The 22,939-nt window shown below is 38.0% G+C and overlaps 1 pseudogene; it reads left to right on the top strand.

The window, feature by feature from the left end:
• Window positions 1-264: 264 nt before the first annotated feature.
• LOC126067310 (olfactory receptor 13F1-like) lies at window positions 265-22,458 on the top strand (annotated as a pseudogene).
• The last annotated feature ends 481 nt before the right edge of the window (window positions 22,459-22,939 follow it).

The following is a 22,939-nucleotide window of genomic DNA, read 5'->3' as shown; positions in this document are numbered from 1 at the left end:
CAGTGGGCATGCCAAACCATGGAGAGAAAGAGCTGAGCATCTTTGGGCAGGAGGCTTCCTGGCGGAGTAGTGTGCTTCCGGGAGTTTGTTGGTGGAGCCAAAAAGCTGTAACACTTGTCCTAGCACTGCAGAGGCAGGCCTGAGTGGAGGCAGAGGCCAGACCTCAATAAGGGAAGAGGCCAGGCCCGAGTGGGGTCCCAAGCTGAGAGCCAAGGGCCTAGGCTGAGAGTTCAGTGCTGAGTCCAAGAGTTCAGGGCCCAGACCATGAGCAGAGGGCCTGGTGGCAGCAGCCAAGAAGCTGTCCTGACTGAAGATGTGTATTCTGATTTGTCCTGTAACTTCCGGTTGATCCTGATCCTGAAATGTAACTGGTTACTTCCATAATAAACCCCATATTTACGAGTATGGTCTGATGGTCTGTGAGTTCTGCGTGGCTACTTTAGTGAATCATTGAACCCAGGAGAGAAGTAGAGAGTGCTGTGGGAGGGACGGCTGGTGTCAGAATTGATAAAATGTTTAGAAAGTGGAGGTATGTCAGACTTCCACCTCATGGGAATCAGTTATGGACTGATCCTGATCTTTTTTTTTTTTTCCTTCATTTTTTTTTTTTTTTTTGCAGATTTTGTTAGTATAGTAATTTTTCAGAATTCTTCAAAATATGTTTTCATTTCATTATTATTGAACTACAGCTACATATGGAGCAGCTATATAATAATATTTTCTGGCAAAGTCACTCAAATATTATACCAGTTGTCATCTCATGAATGACATGAATGGAGTGTTTCCCATCTGGAGTTATAAAGGTACAAATACCATAGCCATTTACTAAAATATAAAATTACTCAGCACCTATTATGTGCTATTTATTTTACTTAAATACGCTAAGTCTAATTCTTAAAATAGTTCTATAAGGTGTATATTATAATTTCCCTTGGAATAATTAAATGAATAAAGATATAAAGAGGTTAACTAATGTTAGGCTTTTTTCAACTTTTCCAACTTTTACAAAATCTAAAGTTGCCTTACATGGCAAATTTAAATTTTATAATTTAGTCAAACTGTAGATGATAAGGCTTTAAGCTAAATTAAGTAAGCTTTACTTTGTTTCATCAAAACTGATTACGTAAGTATAGTCAGATAATGATTAAATAATAAAAAACCTCCATAGTCCATTTTATACTGAGCCCCGTACATATGTAGACTTTGTTTTATTTTCTGCAATATTACATTAGTTCATTTAAAAATATTGCTCAAATACCATAATCATTACCATAATTCTAGCTAGTTTTAAATTAATGTCTACTTTTGATAGACTATTTGCTTGGGCAAATATGAAATTATTGCCACATTTTTATTTATTTATATTTTTGTACTTCAGATGAAGGCTTACAGAACAAACTAACTTCTCATTAAATAGTACACATATTTTTTTATGACATAGATTACCAACCCCACGACATGTCAACACTCTACCTTCTCAACCTTGAGTTCCCTATGACCAGCTTTCCTGTCCCCGCCTGCCTTCTAGTCCTTGCCCCTGGACTGGTGTGCTCCTTTAGTCTCATTTTGTTTTATGGGCTTAATCTTTGGCTGAAGGGTGAACCTCAGGAGTGACTTCGTTACCAAGCTAAAAGGGTATTCAGGGCCATACTCTCAGGATTTCTCCAGTTTCTATCAGGCCAGTAAGTCAGGTCTTTTTTTTGTGAATTAGAATTTTCTACATTTTTCTCCAGCTCTGTCTGGGACCCTCTATTGTGATCCCTGTCAGAACAGTCAGTGATGGTAGCCAGGCACCACCTAGTTGTACTAGACTCAGTCTGGTGGAGGCTGTGGTAGTTGTGGTCCATTTGTACTTTGGATTAATCTTCCCCTTGTGTCTTTATTTTTCTTTATTCTCCCTTGCTCCCAGTCGGTGAGACCAGTGGAGTATCTTAGATGGCAACTCACAAGCTTTTAAGACCCCAGACGCTACTCACCAAAGTAGAATGTAGAACGTTTTCTTTATAAACTATGTTATGCCAATTGAACTAGATATTCCCAGAGACCATGGTCCCCATGGGCTGATCCCGATCTTGATTCTCTTTCCCCCTCCTAAAGTTAGAGGAAGAGGTCTGAGAAGCCGACCATTTTTACAGAACTCCTTTGACTGTTGACTGCTGGGTCACTAGAGGACCCCCATTGATGTTCACCCCTGGGGCAGAAATTAACCTTTGGTTTTTGGAGGAGGGATGGGTCTGGACCATATGTCTTGTCTGTCAAATTCCAGGTGGAAGATCTCTACAAGGACCACTAATGGACAGGTGCGTGGATGTCAACACATCTCACGGGAACTTGACTGTTACGACTTCAGGGCTCAGAGGCTCTCTGCAGGGGAGCAAAATTGGAAGAATGTTCCTCCAGTAAATACCTGTAAGGAAGTTTTATTTGAATACCAATGATAATACAAGCACGGTCTCATCTGTATTTTTGCTGTTGTACATGGGAAAGACCCTTAATGATTGGATTACTTTCAGAGTGAAAAGCCACCTAATTCCAAAGTTATATAGAGGTGTCCGCATGCTGACAAGCCTCCAGCACCTACACTGGACTTTTCATAAGGGCAACCTTTGGCTTGTCTTTTAGAATGGTCCTACAGAGGATCCTGGACTATAAAAGGGACGATGAAGTATCTTCAGGTTTGTCTCTTCTATATTCATCTTTATGGTCCTTTAGTGAGTGGATTAAGATGGCATTGAACATTAGAGAGTACCCTGAGCCGGGCAGAGAATGAGGGGATGGGCCTTATCCATAGGTTCCCTCTGCTTATCAGCACAATGGGCCTGCAACCCTGAAGCATTTGGAAGAAAACTATGAGCCAGCCTCCACTCCTGTTTGCTCTTTAGCAACATGTGCATTTAACCAGTGACACTGAAGGACTTTGCCCCTGGACATATTCAGACTGGGCATAGCCTCTGGGGCAGGACAGATGATAGGCAAATATTCACAGAGAGCTTTGGTGATGTCCTCATGAGCTTTCAATGTGCCTTTCTCTGTCTTAGGTCCTGCCTATACAGTTGTGGCCAACCTCTCACCTCCAGATCACCTCCAGGAGTGGCCCATCCACAGATCCTTTGAAAAACTGCTGTCGGCACCCTCACATGTGATCTATGGAGAAGATCATCAGGTACCCAAATGGAAACCCTGGAGCAGGAGTCTTTCATGGTTATCTTCATGCTCATTTCCTGAGTTTCTTCCAGCTGACTCCACTCTCCAGTACTACTTGACCCCAGTATTTCTGCCCAGTCCTGCACCATCCTCACAATTATTGCTATGTTTGAGCCAATTGTTGCAGCCACTGTGTCAATCCATCTTGTTGAGGGTCTTACTTTTTTTCACTGATCCTCTACCTTACCAAACATGATGTCCTTTGACAGGGACTGGTCGTTTCTGATAAAGTGTCCAAAGTACGTGAGAAAAAGTCTTGCTATCCTTACTTCCAAGGAGCACTTGGGCTATACTTCTTCCAAGACAGATCTGTTCATTCTTCTGGTGGTCTATGGTATATTCAATATTCTTTGCCAGTCCCATAATTCAATTCTTCTTTGACCTTGCTTATTCATTGCCCAGCTTTCCCATGCATCTGAGGTGATTGAAAATACCATGGATTGGGTCAGGTGCACTTTAGTCCTCAAAGTGACATCTTTGGCTTTTAACACTTTAAAGGGGTCTTTTGCAGCAGATTTGCCCATGCAGTAAGTTGTTTGATTTAGTGACTGCTGCTTTCATGGGAGATGATTGTGGGTCCAAGTAAAAAAAGAAATCCTTGACAACTTCAGTCTTTTGTCCCTTTACCTGATATTGCTTATTGGTCCAGTTGTGAGGATTTTTGTTTTCTTTATGTTGAAGTGTAATCCATACTGATGGCTATAGTCTTTGATCTTCGTCAGTAAGTGCTTCAAGTCTTCTTCGCTTTCAACAGGGAAGATTGTGCATTTGCATATCGCAGCTTGTTAATGAGTCTTCCTCCAATCGTGTTGCCACATTCTTCTTCATATTGTACAGCTTCTTGGGTTATTTGCTCAGCATGCAGATTGAATAAATATGGTAAAAGGCTATAACCCTGATGCACACCTTTCCTGATATTAAGCCTTTGTTCTGTTTGAATGACTGCCTCTTGGTTTATGAACATGAGCACAATTAAAGGTAAAAGAGGAAAGCCCAGGTACCAGAACAGGGAGGGATAACAGAAAATACAGAAAGAATTGTTGAAAATTTGTTGACAGAAAACTCCCTGATATCGTGAAAGATGAGAAGATGTCTATCCAAGATGCTCATCGAACTCCACATAAGGTAGATGTTAAAAGAAAGTCACCAAGACATATTACAATCAAACTTGCCAAAACCAAAGACAAAGAGAAAATTTTAAGAGCAGCCAGGGATAAACAAAAAGTCATCTACGAAGGAGAGCCAATAAGAATAAGCTTGCACTAATCGGCAGAAACCACACACGCAAGAAGGCAATAGGATGACATATTTAAAAAATCAAAGGAAAAAAATTGCCAAACAAGAACCATATATCCAGCAAAACTGTCTCTTAAATATGAAAGTGAAATTAGGACATTTCCAGATAAACAGAAGCTTAGGGAATTCATAAAAACCAAACCAAAACTACAAGAAATACTAAAGGGAGTTCTTTGGTTAGAAAATCAATAGTATCAGGTCAGGTATCAACCCAAGATTAGAACACTGGGCAGAGCAACCGGAAGTCAACCCAGACAGAGAAGTAAAAAAATAAAAATAAAAAATGGTAAGACTATGAAAAAAAGCTCAAAATAGGGTAACAGTGAAGTTATTATGTAAAAGAAGACAACATTAAAACAATAAAGAGGGACTAAGAAATGTAATCATATATCTTCCATATGGAGGAGAAGATACGGCAATACAAAGAAATGAAAGTTAGCTTTAAATTTAGAAAAATAGGGGTAAATAACAAGGTAACCACAAAGGAGACAAACTACCCTACTCATCAAAATAAAATACAAGAAAAAAGTAGAGACTCAGCAGAAACAAAATCAACAACAACAAATATGATGAAAGGACAATATGTAAAGATAATCTACTCAGCACATAAAATTAAGTGGGGAGAAGAAACTGTCAACAACACACAAAAAAAGACATCAAAATGATAGCACTAAATTCATACCTTTCCATAATTACGCTGAATAAAGAGACAGAGAGTAGCACAATGGATTAAAAAACAAGATATGTCTATATGCTGCCTACAAGAGACACACCTTAGACTTACAGACACAAACAACTAAAACTCAAAGGATGAAAAAAAATATGTCAAGCAAACAACAACCAAAAAAGAGCAGGAGTAGCAATATTAATTTCTGACAAAATAGACTTTAAAGTTAAATCCATCATAAAGGATAAGGAAGGAAGTGTTCTTTCTTACATAATGATTAAAAGGACAATATACCAAGAAGATATAACCATATTAAATATTTATGCACCCAATGACAGGGCTACAAGATACATAAACTCTATCGGCATTGAAAAGTGAGATAGACAGCTCCACAATAATAATAGGAGACTTCAACACACCACTTGCAGTGAAGGACAGGACATCCAGAAAGAAACTCAGTAGAGACACGGAAGATCTAAATGCCACCATTACGCAACTTGACCTCATAGACATATACAGAACACTCCACCTAACAGCAACCAAGTATACTTTCTTTTCTAGTGCACATGGAACATTCTCTAGAATAGACCACATATTAGGTCATAAAGCAAGCCTTAGCATAATCCAAAACACTGAAATATTACAAACCATCTCATCTGACCATAAGGCCATAAAAATGGAAATCGATAACAGAAAAAACAGGGAAAAGAAATTAAACTCTTGGAAACTGAACAATACCCTGCTCAAAAAAGACTGGATTATAGAATACAATCAGGATGGAATAAAGAAATTCATAGAATCCCATGTGAATGAAAACACTTCCTATCAGAACCTTTGGGACACAGCGAAAGCAGTGCTCAGAAGTCAATTTATATCAATAAATGCACACATCCAAAAAGAAGTAAGGGCCAAAATCAAAGAATTATCCCTACAACAAGAAAAAATAGAAAGAGAGAAACAAAAATGTCTTTTCTACCAAAAGCAATCTATACATTTAATGCAATTCCAATCCAATTTCCAACGACTTCCTTTAATGAGATGGAGAAACAAATATCCAACTTCATATTAAAGGGAAACAGGCCCTGGATAAGTAAAGCTTACTGAAAAAGAAGAACAAAGGGGGAGGCCTTACTTTACGTGATTTTAGAACCTATTATACTGCCACAGTAGTCAAAACAGCCTGGTACTTGTACAACAGATACATAGACCAATGGAACAGAATTGAGAATCCAGACAAAAGTCCATCCACATATGAGCAGCTGATATTTGACAAAGGCCCCAAAGCAGTTAAATGGGGAAAAGACAGTCTTTTTAACAAGTGGTGCTGGCATAACTTGATATCCATCTGCAAAAAAATGAAACAAGACCCGTACCTCACTCCATGCATAAGAACGAGCTCAGAATAGATCAAAGACCTAAATATAAAATCTAAAATTGTAAAGATCATGGAAGAAAAAATAGGGACAATGTTAGGAGCCCTAATACATGGCATAAGAGTATACAAAACATTATTAAGAATGCAGAAGAAAAACTAGTTAACTGGGAGTCCCAAAAAATCGAACACCTATGCTCATCCAAAGACTTCACCAAAAGAGTAAAAACACTACCTACAGAATGGGAAAAAGTTTTTAGCTATGACATTTCCGATCAGCGCCTGGTCTCTAAAATCTACATAATACTGCAAAAACTCAACTACAAAAAGACAAATAACCCAATAAAAAAATGGGCAAAAGATATGAACAGACCCTTCACTAAAGATCACATTCAGGTAGCTAACAGGTACATGAGGAAATGCTCACAATCATTAGCCATTAGGGAAATGCAAATCAAAACTACAATGAGATTTCATCTCTTTCCAACAAGGCTGGCATTAATCCAAAAAACACAAAATTATAAATGTTGGGGAGGCTGTGGAGAGATTGGAACACTTACACACTGCTTGTGGGAATGTAAATGGTACAACCACTTTGGTAATTGAGTTGGCGCTTCCTCAAAAAACAGAACTACCATAAAAAAAAAAAAAATACGATCCTGCAATCCCAGTCCTCGGAATATATCCTAGAGAAATAAAAGCCTTTATACAGACAGATATATGCACACCCATGTTTATTGTAGCATTGTTTACAATAGCAAAAAGATGGAAGCAAACAAGGTGCCCATCAATGGATGAGCAAATAAATAAATTATGGTATATTCACACAATGGCATACTACGCATTGATAAAGAACCATGATGAATCTGTGAAACATTTAATAACATGGAGGAACCTGGAAGGCATTATGCTGAGTGAAATTAGTCAGTTGCCAAAGGACCACTATTATAAGAACTTGAGAAATAGTTTAAACTGAGAAGAAAACATTCTTTTGTGTTCACGAGAGGGGGCAGGGAGGGAGGGTGAGAGAGGGTTATTCACTATTTAGATAGTAGATAAGAACTACTTTAGGTGAAGGGAATGACAACACACAATACAGGGTAGGTGAGCACAACCAGACTAAACCAAAAGCAAAGAAGTTTCCTGAATAAACTGAATGCTTCAAAGGCCAGTGTAGCAGGGACAGGGGTTGGGGACCATGGTTTCAGGGGACATCTAAGTCAATCAGCTTAATAAAATCTATTAAGAAAACATTCTGCATCCCACTTTGGAAAGCGGTGTCTGGGGTCTTAAATGCTAGCAAGCAGCCATCTAAGATGCATCAATGAGTCTCAACCCACCTTGATCAAAGGAGAATGGAGAACACCAAGGACACAAGGTAATTACGAACCCAAGAGACAGAAAGGGCTGCATGAAGCAGAGACTACATCATCCTAAGACCAGAAGAACTAGATGGTGCCTGGCTACAACCGATGACTGCCCTGACAGGGAACGCAACAGAGAACCCCTGAGGGAGCACTAGAGCAGTGGGATGCAGACTCCAATTTCTCATAAAAAGACCAGATTTAATGGTCTGACTGAGACTAGAAGGACCCTGGAGGTCATGGTCCCCAGGCCTTCTGTTAGCCCAGGACAGGAACCATTCCCAAAGCCAACTCTTCAGAGAGGGATTGGACTGGACAATGGGTTGGAGAGGGATGCTGGTGAGGAGTGAGCTTCTTGGACCAGGTGGACACCGGAGACTATGTTGACATCTCCTGCCTGGAGGGGAGATGAGAGGGTAGATGGGGTTAGAACCTGTCGAAATGGACATGAAAGGAGAGAGTGGAGGGAGGGTGCGGGCTGTCTCATTAGGGGGAGAGTAATTGGGAGTATGTAGCAAGGTGTATTTAAGTTTATGTGTGAGGAACTGACTTGATTTGTAAACTTTCACTTAAAGCACAATAAAAATTATTTTAAAAAATCATTGGAATTTGGATCAGAATTGCATTAAATCTATAGATCACTTTTGGCAGAGTTGAAATTTTTGTAATGTTAAGTCTTCCTATCCATGAGCAAGATATGTTTTTCCACTTCTGTAGGTCTCTTTTGGTTTCTTGCAGGAGCGTTTTGTAGTTTTCTTTGTGTAAGTCTTTTACATCTCTGGTAAGTTTTATTCCTAAGTATTTTATCTTCTTGGGGGCTACAGTAAATTGGACTGATTTGGTGATTTCCTTTTCGATGTTCTTTTGTTGGTGTAGAGGAATCCAACTGATTTTTGTGTTTATCTTGTATCCCGATGTTCTTCTAAACACTTCTATTAGTTTCAGGAGTTTTTGAGGATTTCTTAGGGTTTTCTGTGTGTAAGATCATGTCATTTGCAAATAGAGATGCTTTCACTTCTTCCTTGCCAATCTGGATGCCCTTTATTTCTTTGTCTAGCCTAATTGCTCTGGCTAGGACCTCCAGCACAATGTTGAATAAGAGCGGTGATAAAGGACATCCTTGTCTGGTTCCTGATCTCAATGGGAATGCTTTCAGGCTCTCTCCATCTAGGGTGATGTTGGGCATTGGCTTTGTATAAATGCCCTTTATTATGTTGAGGAATTTTCCTTCTATTCCTATTTTGCTGAGAGTCTTTATCATGAATGGGTGTTAAACTTTGTCAAATGCCTTTTCTGTATGAATAGATAAAATCATGTGGTTCTTTTGTTTTATTTATATGATGGCTTACATTGTTTCTCTAATGTTGAACCTGCATACCTGGTATAAATCCCACTTAGTCATGGTGAATTATTTTTTTGATATGTTGTTGAACTCTATTAGCTAGAATTTTGCTGAGGATTTTTACGTCTAAGTTCATGAGGGATATAGGTCTGTAATTTTCTTTTTTTGTAGTGTCTTTACCTGGCTTTGGTATCAGGGATATGCTGGCTTCATAGAATGAGTTTGGGAGTATTCCGTCCTTTTCTATGTGGTGTTAACTCTTCTCTGAAAGTTTGGTAGAACTCTGCAGTGAAGCTGTCAGGGCCAGGGCTTTTTTTTATTGTTGTTGTTGGGAGTTTTTTGATTACCTTTTTGATCTCTTCTTTCGTTATGGGTCTATTTCATTGTTCTACCTCTGTTTGTGTTAGTTTAGGTAGGTAGTGTGTTTCTAGGAATTCATCCATTTCTTCTAGGTTTTCAGATTTGTTTGAGTATAGTTTTTCATAGTAATCTGATATGATCCTTTTAATTTCAGTTGGGTCTGTTGTAATATTGCCCATCTCATCTCTTATTCGGGTAAGTTGTTCCCTCTCCTGTTTTTCTTTTGTCAGTTTGGCCAATGCTTTATCAATTTTATTGATTTTTTCAAAGAATCAGCTTGTGGTCTTGTTGATTCCTTCAATTGTTTTTCTATTTTCTATTTCATTTAGTTCAGCTCTAATTTTTATTATTTGTTTTCTTCTGGTGCCTGACGATTTCTTTTGTTGCTCCCTTTCTATTTGGTCAAGTTGTAGGGATAATTTTTTTATTTTGGCCATTGCTTCTTTTTGGATGTGTGCATTTATTGATAAAAATTGACCTCTGAGCACTGCTTTTGCTGTGTCCCAAAGGTTCTGATAGGAAGTGTTTTTATCCTCTTTGGATTCTATGAATTTCTTTATTCCATCCTTAATGTCTTCTATAATCCAGTCTTTTTTGAGCAGGGTATTGTCCATTTCAAAGTGTTTGATTTCTTTTCCCTGTTTTTTTTTTTTGTTTGTTTGTTTGTTATTTATTTCTACTTTTATGGCCTTATGGTCAGAGAAGCTGCTTTGTAATATTTCAGTATTTTGGATTCTGCTAAGTCTTGTTTTATGACCTAATATTTGGTCTATTCTAGAGAATGTTCCATGTGCACTAGAAAAGAAAGTATATTTGGCTGCTGTTGGGTGGAGTGTTCTGTACATGTTGATGACATCAAGTTGTTTGATTGTGGCATTTAGATCTTCCGTGTCTTTATTGAGCTTCTTTCCGGATGTCCTGTACTTCACCAAAAGTGGTGTGTTGAATTCTCCTAGTATTATTGTGGAGCTGTCTATCTCACTTTTCATTGCTGATAGATTTTGTTTTATGTATCTTGTAGCCCTGTCATTGGGTGCATAAATATTTAATATGGTTATATCTTCTTGGTATATTGTCTGCTATATATACCAACGGCACTGGGTTATATTGTCTGTTTAATCATTATATAGTGTCCTTCCTTATCCTTTATGATGGATTTAACTTTAAAGTCTATTTTGTCAGAAATTAATATTGCCACTCCTGCTCTTTTTTGATTGTTGTTTTCTTGATATTTTTTTTTCCATCCTTTGAGTTTTTGTTTGTGTCCCTAAGGTATGTCTCTTGTAGACAGCATATAGCTGGATCCTGTTTTCTAATCCATTCTGCCACTCTCTGTCTCTTTATTGGTACATTTAGTCCATTTACATTCAGGGTAATTATGGATAGGTATGAATTTAGTGCCATCATTTTGATGTCTTTTTTTGTGTGTCATTGACAGTTTCTTTTTCCCACTCAATTTTATGTGCTGAGTAGGTTATCTTTATATAATGTCCTTTCCTCATATTCATTGTTGTTGATTTTGTTTCTGCTGAGTCTCTATTTTTTCTTCTTTTTTATTTTGATAAGTAGGATAGTTTTTCTCCTTTGTGGTTACCTTATTATTATTATTTTTTATTATTTACCCCTATTTTTCTAAATTGAAACCTAACTTTTATTTCTTTTTATCGCCTTATCTTCCTCTCCATATGGAAGATCTATGACTACATTTCTTAGTCCCTCTTTATTGTTTTTTTTGTTGTTTTGTTTTAATGTTGTCTTCTTTTACATAATAACTTTGCTGTTACCCTGTTTTGAGCGTTTTTTTATGTCGATTGTTTTTTGTGATTTCCCTGTGTGGGTTGACTTCTGATTTCTCTGCCCGCTGTTCTAGTCTTGGGTTGATAACTGATATTATTGATTTTCTAACCAAGGAACGCCTTTAGTGTTTCTTGTAGTTTTGGTTTGCTTTTTACGAATTCCCTAAACTTGCATTCATCTGTAAATGTCCTAATTGCACCTTCATATTTGAGAGACAGTTTTGCTGGATGTATGATTCTTGGCTGGCAATTTTTTTCCTTCAATTTTTTATGTAAGTCATCCCATTGCCTTCTTGCCTGCATGGTTTCTGCTGAGTAGTCCGAGCTTATTCTTATTGAATCTCCTTTGTAGGTGACTTTCCATTTATCCCTCGCTGCTCTTAGAATTCTCTCTTTATCTTTGGTTTTGGTAAGTCTGATAATAATATTCTTGGTGACTTTCTTTTAAAATCTACCTCATGTGGACTTCGATGAATATCTTGGGTAGATATCTTCTCATCTTTCACGATATCAGGGAAGTTTTCTGCCCACAAATCTTCAACAATTCCCTCCATATTTTATGTTATCCTTCCCTGTTCTGGTACTCCAATCACTCGTACGTTATTTCTCTTGATAGAGTCCCACATGATTCTTTAGGTTTCTTCTTTTTTGTTGTTTTTAATTCTTTTATCTGATTTTTAAAAATATATTAGTGCCAAGTGCTTTATCTTCAGGTTCAGAAATTGTACCTTCCACTTGCTCAAATCTGCTTCTCTGACGTTCTATTGAGTTGTCTACTTCTGTATTTTATTGTTAATCTTCTGAATTTCTTATTGCTGTCTGTCCATGGATTTTTCCAGCTTATTAAATTTTTCATTATGCTCCTGAATAATCTTTTTAATTTCTTCAATTGCTTTATCTATGTGTTCCTTGGGTTGTTCTGTGTATTGCCTCATTTCCTTCCTGATATCTTGAAGAGTTCTGTGTAGTAATCTTTTGTGTTCTGCCTCTGGTAATTCCAGGAAGGCACTTTCATCTAGAAGATCCCTGGATTCTTTGTTTTGAGAGCTTATTGAGGCGACCATGGTGTGTTTCTTTATGTGACTTGATATCAGCTGGGGTCTCCGAGCCATCTGTAAGTTATCGTATTAGTTTATTTTATGTTTGCTTACCATGTTGTAGCTTCTTGCTTTGTTTTGTTTTGATATGGCCAAATGTGCTGCTTGAGTGAGCTAGCTTGATTATTTCCACCTTTGGAGCTCTGACATCCTGTCCCCAGATGGCTAGAGCTGTTATCAGGTATATCAGTCCAGGAGTCCATTCACTTTTCTTATATGAATTCAGCTCAGGTGTCCAGGTAGCTGATCATCAAGTGTGTGGTATAGTCTCTGTCCTACAGTCTTAAAGGGGCAGGGGTGATTGGTGTAGGTAGTGGTATCTGGTTGCAGCAGGGGGGTCACACCCTGAACAGGGCAGGAGGCTGAGAATTATCCCCCATGTGTCTCTGAGGAAAGCGTGTCCCTGTTCCCTAGAGTGTACAGGTGGATGGGTTCTGCAGACAGACCATGGACACCCAATGTTTTTGGTTGTAAGGACTAGGAGGTTTCAGTTATCCTTGGACCCCTGTTGCAGGTGGCTGGGTGACCTGAGTGGAGCTACCAGTCCTTAGGCCCTTGATTTGGGTAGGTGAAGACCCTGTTTAATAGGCACAGCAATGTCAAACATCAAACACCCACCCCTCTGCCGCACAGCTGAAATAGTTGGAGCCTGCCAACAAGAGCCTATTGTCCTGAAACAGGCTCACACAGGTCCATGCAGAGGGGAAAGGTACTGAAAGTCCACGGACCATTTATGCTTGGACAGGAGCTGCTTCTGTCCTGAGCTCCCCAGGTTAGTAGAGCTGGCAAATTATCTGTTCCCCGAATTGCAAATTTTTTCCTTCTCCAAGCTGGGAGCATGGCTCTAGGTGCTCAGCAGGGCCTATCTTAGGCCCAGGGAATTCGGCTATTGAAGCCAGCTTGCACGCGGGGGGTCGGGTGGGTGAGATAGGGTGGGGGGGCAGTAAAATATACACAATTACTTAAACTTTGCCAAGAGTGCTGTTCTTCTCTGGTTCCAGAGGTTTGAGTAGGCTGTGTGCCTGGCTGGTTCTCCCTGAGGAAACTGTGGCCAAAAGTTAGTACCAGCCTGCGGCCGCTGCTCCTGAGAATAGTGCTTGAGGGCTCCCCGTGATTCAGGTCTGGTAACTCCTCTCCACTTCTGAACCGTCTCTTCCTCCCTCTGCCCCTCAGTTTATTTTCTAAGCTTGCCTTTGATATTCAGGGCTCCTAAACTTGTCATAAATACACTGATTTCACTTGTTTTTTTGGGGGGGTCTTTGTTGTAAAGAGGGCTCTCCGGAAGTGTCTGTCTATTCCACCATCTTGGCTCTGCCTCCATTTTTGAATTCTCCAAGGCAAAATTTTACTTGCATGTTATAGTAATGATAAAAATGTAGTGTACCCATTTGATAATTTCTACATTCCGTTGGACCACCTTTCTTTGGAATGAACACAAATATGGATCTCTTCCTATGGTTTGCTGGGTAGCTGCCTTCCAAATTTCTTGCCATAGAGGAACAAGCACTTCCAGCGTTGCATCTGTTTGTTGAAACATCTCACTTGGTATTTCATCAATTTTTGGAGCCTTGTTTTTTGCTAATGCTTTCAACACAGCTTGGACTTCTTCCTTCATACCATTGTTCTTGATCATATGCTGTCTCCTGAAATGGTTGAATGACAACCAATTAGTTTTGGTATACTGGCTCTGTGTTCCTTCTGTCTTCTTTTAATGCTTCCTCATCCTTCAGTATTTTGTTCATAGAATCCTTTAGTATAGCAACTTGAGGCTAGAATATTTTCTTCATTTCTTTCAGCTTGTGAAATACTGAGCATGTTCTTATTTGGTTTTCTAACTCCAGGTCTTTGCACATTTCTTTATAATACTTTGCTTTCTCGAGCTGCCCTTTGAAACCTTCTGTTCAGCTTTTTACTTCATCGCTTCTTTCCTTCACATTAGCCACTCTATGTTCAAGATCAAGTTTCAGAGTCTCTTCTGATATCCATTTTGGTCTTTTCTTTCTTTCCTGTCTTTTTAATGACCTTATGCTTTCTTCATGTATGATGTCCTTGATAACATTCCACAACTTGTCTTCAGGCATTAATGCTCAGTGTTTCAAATCTATTCAAATTCAGGTGGGATACACTCAAGGTATATGTACTCAAGAGGACTTGAAGTGCTTACCGATGAAGAGCAAAGACTACAGCCTTCAGTATGGATTACACCTCAACATAATGAAAACAAAAATCCTCACAAATGGGCCAATAAGCAACATCATGATAAATGGAGAAAAGATTGAAGTTGTCAAGTATTTCATTTTACTTGGATCCACAATCAATGCCCATAGAAGCAACAGTCAAGAAATCTAATGATACATTGCATTGTGCAAATCTGTTGCAAAACACCTCTTTAAAATGTTAAAAACAAGGATATCACTTTGAAAACTAAGGTGCACCTACCCAAGCCACAGTATTTTCAATTGTCTCATTTGCATGCAAAAACTGGACAATGAATAAAGAAGAATTAAGGAGAATTGATGCCTTTGAATTGTGATGTTGGTGAAGAATATTGAATATACCATGGACTGCTAGAAGAATGAACAAAACTATCTTGGAAGAAGTACAGCCAAAACGATCCTTAGAAGCGTGGATGGTGAGACTTATCTAATGTACTTTGAACACGTTATCAGAAGGGATCAGTCCCTGTAGAAAGATACCATGCTTGGTGAAGTAGAGGGTCAGTGAAAAAAAGGAAGAGCCTTAATGAGATGGATTGACACAGAGGCTGAAAAATGGCCTCAAATACAGCAGCAATTGTGAGGATTGTGCAGGACTAGGCAGTGTTTTGTTCTGTTGTACCGGGGGTCGCTCTGAGTCAGGACTAATTCGGTGGCGCCTAACAACAATAATGTTAGTATTAAAGAATTTTATCAAATGCTTTCTCAGCATCTATGAGTTATTAGGTTTTTATTCATCAATAATCAACATGGTTAAATTTATAAATATATTTTGGAGTTGATCATATTCTAAATTGCTAATATCAAGAATGAAAAGTGGAAAAACTAGGCCTTACAATATCTATTGTGATGAATGAATACTCTAAGGTTCTTGTGGATTCTGGTAAGATTTTATTTAGAATTTGGGATCCACATTTCACAGTTTAATTACACTTTAAATCATGAATAAAGCAATGAGGGAGAAGATCAACAAAATATAGAAGACTTAAAAAATATATATGAAAAAATAGACCTACTAAACATCCATAGATCACTCAAGCAGACAACAGCAAAATACATATTCTTCTCAATTTCACATGGAACATTCTCCAGGATAGTCCAAATGCTGGGCCATACAACAAGCTTTAATAAGCTTAAAATGATAAATATAATACAACATATGTTCTATGGCCAGAATGAAATTAAATTAGAAATTATTATCAGAAGGAAATTTGAAAAATTCACAACTGCACATACCTGAATAATCAATGAATCAAAGATAAAATCAGAATGGAATGTAAATTATACTTTGAGTTGAATAAAAATGAAACACAACATATATCTTATGGGATGCAGCTAAAGCATTTCTTAGAAGGAAATTTATAAACACCTACATTAAAAAAGAAGAAATATATAAAATCAATAGTCTAAGCTTCTACCTTAAGAAAATAGAAAAGGAAGAGCAAACTAAACTCAAGAAAGAAAGAAATAATAAGTATTGAAGTGGAAATAAATGAAATAGATAATAGAAAAGCAATAGAGATAATCAAAGAAAACACAAGTTAGTTCTTTGTAAAAATCAACAACATCGGCAAAACTTTAGGTAGAGTGATCAAGAAAAAAAGAAAAGTCAAATTGCTAAAATCAGAAATGAAAGAAGGGGAACAGTACAGGTCTTAGAAAAATAAAAAGAACAATTATAAAGGAACATTATGAACAATTGTATGCCAAGAAATTAGGTACATTAAGATGAAATGAAAATATTCCTGGAAAGAAACTATTGAAACTAACTCAGAAAAAAAAAAAGAAAAAGAAAATCTGAATAGACCTATAACACGTACAGAGATTGGATTATAATTTAAAGACCTCCCATAAAGAAAAGCGTACAACCAGATAGCTTCACTGATGAATTCTATCAAACATTTAAAGAATAAATACCAATCCTCCACAAACTCTTCCAAAAATTAGAAGAGGAAAGAATACTTCCAAATACAACTCATTTTGTGAGTCCGATATTACCCTGATACAAAAACTAGACAAAGATATCACAAGGAAAATAAAAACTACACACCAATATATCTTGTTAATCCTGGTGGTGTAGTGGTTAAACGCTACGGCTGCTAACCAAAGGGTCGGCCGTTCAAATCCGCCAGGGGCTCCTTGGAAACTCTATGGGGGCAGTTCTACTCTGTCCTATATGGGCACTATGAGTCAGAATCGACTTGACGGCACTGGGTTGGTTTGTTTGTTTTTTCTGGTTTATAGATACAAAAAAATCTCCTCTATTTGGATATGATATTATTTTGTATATAGGAAATATTAAGGATGCAGTAAAAAAACAATTAGAACTAATAAATTAGTTCAGCAAGGTTGCAGGATATATGAACGCAAGGTTGCAGGATATAGGATCTATCAAATTGAGTTTTTATACACTAGCAATGCACGATCCAAAGATGAGCTTAAGACAAGTTCATTAACAGCATCAAAAAGCATTAAAATACTTAGGAACAAATTTGACAAAGGAAATGTAAGATTTGAACACTGAAAACAATCAAACGTTACCAAGAGAAATTAAAGAAGACCCAAAATAAAAGGAAAGAAATACTATGCTCATGAATTGGAAGACTTAATATTGTTAAGATGGAATTATTCACCATTGATCTACTCTCAATCCCTATCAAAATCCACCTCATTGTCATCCCAAAATTATATAAGTGGGTCCATCAGCTACTCCACTGTAGTCAGAAGCAAGTGTTCAGTATTGTTAATTTTTTTTTTTTTTCATCTATCTTTCTGGCTAGAGTGTAAGCTCTACAAGGGCAAGAATGTTTGTTTTGTTCACAAGTGTATCTTATGTACCTAGAACAGTGCTAAAGAAACATTAGGCATGAATACATGTTGAGTTGAATATCTTTTAGGGATCTGAATATTTGATCTGTGATGAAAGGAAGATAGCTTTCATTTTAGTGCTGTGTGAAGGCCTAGTACTTTAGATGATATTTGTACTTGACTCTTTCTGTTATTCTATTCTCCTTTGAGAATACTAATTCATAATCAGTACATTTAGAAAAGACAGTATGAGGATTAAACCCATCACCATTAAGTTGATTCCGTCTCACTGCGACCCTATACGACAGAGCAGAACTGACCCATAGGGTTTCCAAGGAGCAGCTGGTGAATTTGAACTGCCAACCTTTTGGTTAGCAGTGGTAGCCCTTAACCACTGTGCCTCAGGTCTCCCTATGAGGCTTAGAGAGAAAGAAAAACCTGTCATTATTCACAAATGACAATAGGAAACCCAGAGATCTACCAAATCCGTTGCCATCAATTCTGACTCATGAAAACCAGACCCCATGTGTTACGGAGTACAACTGCTCCATAAGGTTTTCTTCACTGTAATCTTAACAGAAGGAGATTTTTAGGACTTTCTTCCATGGTAGTCTATTCAAGGGGTATTTGGTAGTAATAAAGTATTTGATCACTGCTTGCTCTCTTCATGTTGGGGTCACTTCAGAGCTCAGTAAGGATGTTTTGTCTTCTATTACTCAGGTTACTGAGATATTTGAACAGATTACTGAGAATAAATGTGTCATTTTACAAACTAACAGGGAATATTGGAAAGGCATTTCTACAGTTCTTTTAATCGCACTCTTTGTTGTGTAATCCAAAGGCAATCTGCAGAAGAATAGGCAAGTAGTCTCCTCAAGTTCTACTTATAGGACTACTGCTCAAGCAGGCCTTTTACTAGTCTGAATGATTTGAAACAATTTAAATTTTTTACCTATTTTTGTTGTTGTTGTTGTTGTCATTGTTCCCCATCCATTAATAGAACTTATACTCTGGAGAACTGGAAAGTTTCTTAACTGGTTTATATTTCAGAATCACAACACCAAATTGTTAATGGAGTTGGAAGGTCTCTAACAGCAATAAAAATAGGAGACTTAAATTGCAGCCTTAGTTCTGTAACCAAACATGCATTATTGTCCTGTCCTATTAGCCGGTTGAAATAAGACAGATGCCACACCACCAGTTGCAGGGGAAACGGAAAGTGGAAATTTATTGTTTGGGAAAACAAGGAGCAACATGGGGGGTCAGGTTGAGGACACAGTTCTTCAGGCCCTGCGCATGTGCCAAAATCCTGGTTTGAGCATGCATGGGATTCTGGCACCAAATTCAAACCATGGTTAGGGCCGAGGCATGGTCAGGCCAAACTGTAGTTAGAAGCCTTGGCTTGGCCGGCTGCTAGGGGAGGGCGGAAACCACAGTGGAGTAGGGGAAGTGTTGGTGGAGGTTTCAGTTCCAGGGACAACACTTTGGAATTTTGGGGGGGTCATAGGTGGTGATTTTGGCAGAACAAATCACAGTGCGATTTCTCCTAAGAATTAAAGAAAAATTTAATTAATAGAGCTATGTATGTTGAGAGTTTGTGAATCTCACAAGATTTGGGTTGATTCTTTTACAAACCAGGACCATCCATATCCCTTTCCACTGCTATCTTTTGAATAAAAATGCCTCCACACGACTGATTTTAATATTGTTTCCATGCAGTGATATCATACTTTAAAATGTTAGATTATTTACTTCTTTAAGCACTGAGCTGGATTTACAAGAAAGATCTTTTTGAAGATCAGCTTTAACTCTGAATATTGAAGTATAAGTTAACCAAAAAGAAGATGCTTATCACATATGCTGAGGTAAATGGGGGTAGACATTATCCTTCCCTGCCTGTATTCTCAGTTCTACAAGATTTATTAATGGGTGTGAGCTAGACCAGGAAACCAGGAAAGAGGTACTTACTTTTAAAAGAAGTGCTAGGTGGTAGGAAGAAATACTGAGTTGGAGAAAGGAGTACCAAACATGAGACAGATATTTGGTTTCATGTCCCAGATTTACTCATTTACCTCAGGCAAATCATTAAGTCCCTCTAAGAATCTCTCAAGTTTAAAATGAGAGGGTTGGATTAGAAGGTCTCTTGAGTCAATTTTGGCTCTGACATTATAGAAAAGAAACGGTGGAACATGTTGGAAAACCTTTATCTTGGCTGGAATCAGAAATCACTTTAGAGAAAGAAAAAGTAGATAAAATTGACTTGGATGTAAGAATATAAGATAAGGATAAAGGAATGGGTGAGGACCCATCTACATGAGAAAAAGAGAATATATCTGTCATGGATTGAGTTGTGTCCCCCCAAAATATGTCAACTTGGCTAGGTCATGATTCCCAGTATTATATTAGTCTACCATTTTTGTTATCTGATGTGATTTCCCCATGTGTTGTAAATCCTATCAATATGATGTAATGAGATGGATTAGTGGCAGTTATATTGATGAGATCTACAAGATTAGATAGTGTCTTAAGCCAGTCTCTCTTGAGATATAAAAGAGAGAAGTGAGCAGAGACACAGAGGGACTTCATACCACCAAGAAAGCACTAGATGACCAAGACAATATCCTCATTTTGTTTCTGTAAAAGTGGGCAAGAGAGTGGTGAAGAAGGGCCAGTAAGAAGAGCCAAAGCCAGAGGTAGAAAATTGGTTGCTGTGTGTGGAAGGGCCAATAGAGAAGCCCTCTGTGAAAGTAGTGGTGTGTGCTGTCAAGATGGACGTTGGGAACTAGAAATGTCTACAACTCACCTCCCTGGAAATGATCAGTAAAGTGCTTCATAGTCACCCGTGGTTTGGGGGTGTAAATTTTAGTAGATCATGAAGAATACCGAGTTTTTTAACCTGAGTTAATGTGGTGAATATGATGAACTACAAGTTGGTTGCTATTTCAGAGCATAAACTGTGTGTGGGGTAGAGAACTGCGAGAAGAGGTTGGATAAGCTGGCAACAATGAAAACATGAAGCCCATGTATATGATGCTTCATTTGAACTTTATCCTGTATTCTAATAAAAACTCTTTGCCATCGAGTCAATTCCGATTCATTGTATGGCAGTGGATTTTAAACATATGTCTCCATATGTGGTCAGTTGTGAGATATGTCACAAGTAATTTCATTCTAATAATGTAATAACCTTTGAGAATGATTTCTAAGGAAAAAATGAATTGAAGATTATTTCCATATTAGAAAATGCCTTCTGGAGGACAGAAGTCAGGTGGCATGACAATGAGTTGGTTTTCCCTACTATCCTAGCCTTATCCCCTGAAATTCCATAATGTACAGCATAAATATCATATTAAAATAAGTTTCAGTTTTATGAGTTACAAGCAAATCCTCTCTCATTGTAACATTTACAAAGATTACTCCTTGCCCAGCACCCCTGTTCCTTACCCTGGTTAGGTCCAATGAATCTTTTGATTAACTCTCAGAAACTGTCACTGAGCAGCTACCCTCAACATAGTGCCGGGGTCCTGACACATATTTGTCTAGCTCCCTGGGGCATTCTTATATTCTGGTACAGTAATTGTTTATTTACTTGATTGTGAGTTGTTTCAGAGTAAACTTTGTGTAATAAGGCCCTTAAACCAAACCAAACTCCTTGCCATTGAGTCAATTCCAACTCATTGTGACCCTATAGGACAGAGTAGAACTGCCCCACAGGGTTTCCAAGAAGTGGATGGTGGATTCAAACTGTCGACCTTTTGGTTAGCAACCAAGTTCTTAACCCTGTGTAACCAGTACCTATAATGTATTCAGGAAATGTTGACTTGATGAATAATTAATATGATGTTAGTAGTAATATTGGAAGGGCAATGACTGCTTTTTACAGTATCACTAAAAATTCTCCTTGAAAGTCAAGCTTGAATTATTTAACATATACTGTGTATACTTCTACTCACTATTACAGATGTACATGAGGGAATAAAATCATCAAGACAAACTGTACAATAATTTCAAATTTTATTTTTCTGGGATTTACTCACAACCCCAAAGTTGAGATCATCATATTTGTGCTGTCCCTGCTGATGTACCTGATCACCTTGCTGGCCAATATTATTCTGATCGCCATCAAAATCCTGGATTCCCACTTGCACTCCCCATGTACTTTTTTCTTAGCAACCTCTCCTTTCTGGACATCTGGTACACCTCTTCTGCTCTCACTCCAGTGCTGGCAAACTTTGTTACAGGGAAAAACAGAATCTCATTCTCAGGATGTGCTGCTCAGATGTACTCCTCTCTTGCCATGGGCTCCACTGAGTGTGCGCTCCTGTCTATGATGGTGTATGACCGATATGTAGCCATTTGCAACCTCCTAAAATATCCCCCATCATCATGAACAGTAGGGTTTGTGCACATATTGCCGCTGGCTTCTGGGTGACAGGCTGCCTTTCCACCCTGGCAGAAACAATGTCTGTGCTACAGTTGCCTCTCTGTGGTAATAACATCATCAATCACTTCACTTGCGAAATTCTGGCTGTCTTGAAACTGATTTGTGTAGATACCTCCATGGTAGAATTTCTTATGCTGGTGATTAGCGTTCTTCTGATTCCTATGTCAGTGCTCCTCATTTGTGACTCTTATGCCTTAATTCTCTCCAACATCCTGAGAATCAGCTCAGTGGATGGATGAAGCAAAACCTTTTCAACATGTGCAGCCCACCTGACTGTGATGGTTTTGTTATATGGGACAGCTCTCTCCATGTACCGGAAGCCCTCAGCTGTAGAGTCACAGGAAATAGATAAATGTGTGACTTTATGTGGTTTTGACCCCCATGTTGAATTCAATAATTTGTAGTCTAAGGAATAAAGATCTAAAAACGGGTAAGAAAAGATTGTTGATTAGAAACCCTATTTGTGCTCTCTTTATTCCCAGTAGCAAATAATATTGATAAACATTAATCTAAGGATTGTTTAGTTGTCAATTTACCCCAGAACATTGGGGTGGTGGAGGGAGACACAGATTTTAAATGAGACATGTTATTTCCTAAGTCTCTTTTTCATTGACCACTGAAACTCTTAGATAACATAAAGATATCCTACCTAAATGTATCTGAAACAATTATATAAATAGGCCTCACGATAAGAAATTTTATTTTGGGGGGTTATAAAGAGTATAAAATCTAGTGTTTATTAAATATGCAAAATTTTATATGCATAATATACAAATGTAATAACTCTAGTAGATATTTGAGCTAATTTATGATTAATCTTTTTGTTTTGGCAGAGCTGAATTTAATGGAAACAATCACATATTCTGTAAATGCGTGGCTGTATTTTACAAGTGTGTGTATATTTGCACATGAGGATAAATGTGTGTGATGTGAATATCTGCATACAAATGTAAAAGGTCTGCACAATGTAGTC

The sequence above is a fragment of the Elephas maximus genome, chromosome 2, assembly GCF_024166365.1.
Source record: "Elephas maximus indicus isolate mEleMax1 chromosome 2, mEleMax1 primary haplotype, whole genome shotgun sequence".
In the NCBI taxonomy this organism is placed as follows: Eukaryota; Metazoa; Chordata; class Mammalia; order Proboscidea; family Elephantidae; genus Elephas; species Elephas maximus.
Note: the sequence above shows the minus strand (reverse complement) of the source record. Positions and strands in the feature narration are given on the sequence as shown.